The sequence below is a fragment of the Octodon degus genome, unplaced genomic scaffold (assembly GCF_000260255.1).
Source record: "Octodon degus isolate 3935 unplaced genomic scaffold, OctDeg1.0 scaffold00123, whole genome shotgun sequence".
In the NCBI taxonomy this organism is placed as follows: Eukaryota; Metazoa; Chordata; class Mammalia; order Rodentia; family Octodontidae; genus Octodon; species Octodon degus.
The window spans coordinates 8,268,021-8,271,356 of NW_004524699.1; the positions used below are offsets into that span (position 1 = coordinate 8,268,021).

General features: G+C 33.1%; 1 pseudogene; it reads right to left on the bottom strand.

The window, feature by feature from the left end:
- Nucleotides 1-3,182: 3,182 nt before the first annotated feature.
- Nucleotides 3,183-3,280, bottom strand: LOC111812434 (annotated as a pseudogene).
- Nucleotides 3,281-3,336: the final 56 nt, after the last annotated feature.

The window sequence follows — 3,336 nt, forward strand, 5'->3', positions numbered from 1 at the left end:
GGCCCTTGAACTTGCCAGGCTTGCACTTATTCTGCTGAGCTATCTCTTCAGAACCTCCCTTGTTTACTTTTATTAATTTTTTGCATACATGTACTTTAAAGAGAATATAGCAATAACTGATATGACATTAGAAGTAGTATGCATTCAGAAGGTCAAAATAACATGCATTTTAAGCATGGTATTAGTATTAGACATTGTTTTCCACAATGTAGTTGCTTAGCTCACAGATAGCAGCATATAGTATTAGTCAGTGTGAGAAATCTACTCATTAACTGCTATTTTCAAAATCCTGATGGAAATTTTTAGGACCATTGCCTTAACCATTTTGTTTACATAAATGGTTTTGCCCTTGCCACATTTTCTGCTGTTTTTGCTTTCTCTCTCTCCATTGTTTAATGCTTAAGTTATCCCTTTCCATTTAACTGCGTTATACATTTAAATTTTTATTTTTTCTTTTAAGAATTTACTTTAGGGAGATAATATGATATTTACACATATGGGTCTGATTTATTTCACTTATGAGTATAGATTTACATTGCATTCACTGTCCTATGAAGGATTCAAAACTATTTTTCTTTATAGCTGAGTAATACTCCATTATATAAAAATGCCACATCTTTTTCATCTATTCTTCAAGTGACGGGCATTTTGGTTGTTTTCCAGATTGGGCTATCACACATTGTGCTTCTATGAACATAGATGCAGATACATCATTATGATGTGATGTTTTCAGTTCTTTTGGAAAAATTTCCAGAAGGGGGATATCTGGCTTGAATGGGATTTCCAACGCTAGTTTTGTGAGAAGACTCCACACTGATTTCCATAATTGTTGCTCCAGTGTACATTCCCACCCACGGTGGAGAAAGGTTCCTTTTTCCCCACAGACTCTCCAACATTTGTTGTTGGTTGATTTCTTCATGGTAGCCATTCTTTCAGAGACGAGATGTTATTTCAGTGTTGTTTTCACCTGCATTTCATGAAAGACTAGTGATGTCAAGTATTTTTTCATGTATTTATTTGCGTCTTCTACTTCTGCATTTGAGAAGTGTGTGCTCATTTCAGATGCCCATTTTTGGATTGGGTCTGTAAATTTTGGGGCCTTCATTATTTTTTGGTTCTTTATGAATTCTAGCTCAAAGACCTTTGTCTGCGTAATTGTTAGTTAATTTTTTTCTAAACCTGTGTGTTGTCTTTTAACTCTGTTGGTAATTTCTTTTAATGTGCAAAATCTTCTTAATAAGAGGAGGTCCCAGTAATAAATTCTTTCAAGTATTTCCCATGCAGTCTGATTTTTGTTCATGAACTCTTTGCCTACCCTTATGTCTTCAAGATTTCTACAGAAATCTTCAAGATTTCCAGAAATCTTCAAGATTTCTGGAAGATTTCTACATTATCTTCCAGAAAATTTAGTGTTTCTGTTTCAATATTTAGATCTGTAATCCGTTTTGACTTCAGCTTAGTGAATGGTGATAGACCTGGATTCATTTTTAGTTTTAGGCATATATAGAACCAGTTTTTCCAATACCATTTCTTAAAGAAGTTATCTTTCTCCCAGTAAGTATGCTTCACTCCTTTGTTGAAGAAAATGGCTGAGTGTGTTTGTAGTTGAAGTTATATTTTCTAATTTATTCAATTAATCCTCAGGTCTATTTTTTTCCAATAGCATGCTGATTTTGTCTCAGTAGCTTTGTAGTATAATTTCAGGGATTATAATGCCTCTTGCCTTGCCTTTGTTACCAAGGATTGACTTTGCTATTCTGTGGTTTTTCTAGCACCAAATAAATTTTTGGAATGATTTCTATAGATCTGGGAGATATGTTGGTGGTATTTTTCTAGCTACTGCATTAAATCTGTATAAGAGTTTTGGGAGTAAGGCCATCTTCAAAATGTTGGTCCTTCCTGTCCAAGAGCAAGGAATAGCTTCCTGTTTTGTAAAATCCTCTACAATCTCTTTTTTATGAATACTGTAATTTTATTGAATAGATTTTCACTTCTTTAGTTAGATTAGTTCCTAAGTATTCCATTGTCTGCTGTGCTATTGTAGAAGGTATTGTTTCTCTAATTTCTCTATCAGTGTGTTTGTTATATCTGTAGAGGCATACTATTGATTTTTGCGTATTGACTTTGTATCCTGCTATGCTACTGCATTTGTGTATTAATTCTAGTAGCTTCTTGGTGGAGTTGTTTGGGTCTTCCAAATAAAGTATCATGTAGTGTGCAAATAATTATAGTTTATCTTCTTTTCCTATTCTTATTCCTTTTATTTCTTTCTCTTATACAATGGCTTTTGTTAATGATTCCAGAACTATATTGAATAGGAGTGGTGATAGAGGACATCCTTGTCTTGTACCCGATCTAAGAGTAAAAGATTCCAGTTTTTCCCTATTTCAATTATTTTTGCAGTAGGATTGCCATAGATGGCTTTTATCTGGTTGAGGTAGAGGCCATCTTATTCCAACCCTCAGTAAGACCTGAAAATGAATGTGTGTTGGACTTTGTCAAAGGCATTTTCTGCATCAATTGAGATGATCATGTAGCTTTTGGATTTGGCTCAATTGTTATAGTGTATTACACTTATATATTTGCATACATTGAAACATCCTTGCATCCCTGGGATGAGTCCTACCTAGTCATGGTGTATAATCTACTTGATGATGTGCTTTATTTTATTTGCTAGGATTTTATTGAGGATCTTTGCTTTTATGTTTATGAGGGATATTGCCCTATAATTTCTTTTTAGTTGCATCTATTTCTGGTTTTGATATCAGTATACTATTTACCTCCAGGAATCATTTTGGACATATTTTTTCTTTTCAGTTTCATTGAAGAGTTTGAGGAGTATTGGCTTTATATTCTGTGCAATTTCTTGAAGAATTCAGCTGTGAATTCATCAGTACTTGGACTTTTCTTTTTCTTTAGTTTTTTATTACATTTTGAATTTCAATGGGTTATTGAGAGTTTTTATATCTTCTTTATTCAGTTTTGGTAATTTGTAACTTTCTAGGAATCTGTCCATTTCTTCTGTGTTTTAAATTTGGTGAGAGTAACTATTCTTCAAATAACTCTTGGTGATCTAATTTCTACAAGGTCTTGGTAATTATACCTTTTTCATTCCTTATTGTTTGAATTTGAGTTCTTTCTTCTCTTTTATTTTTTTGGAAATTACTTAGAAAAGTTTATTTAAAAATATTGCATGCTTCATGAATTTCCATGTCATGCTTGTGCAGGGGCCATGCTAATTTCCTCTGTATCGTTCCAACTACAGTATAAGTACGAGCACTCTTTTTTTGATGAGATTAAATAGGGGCTTATCAATTTATTAAATCTTTCAAAGAA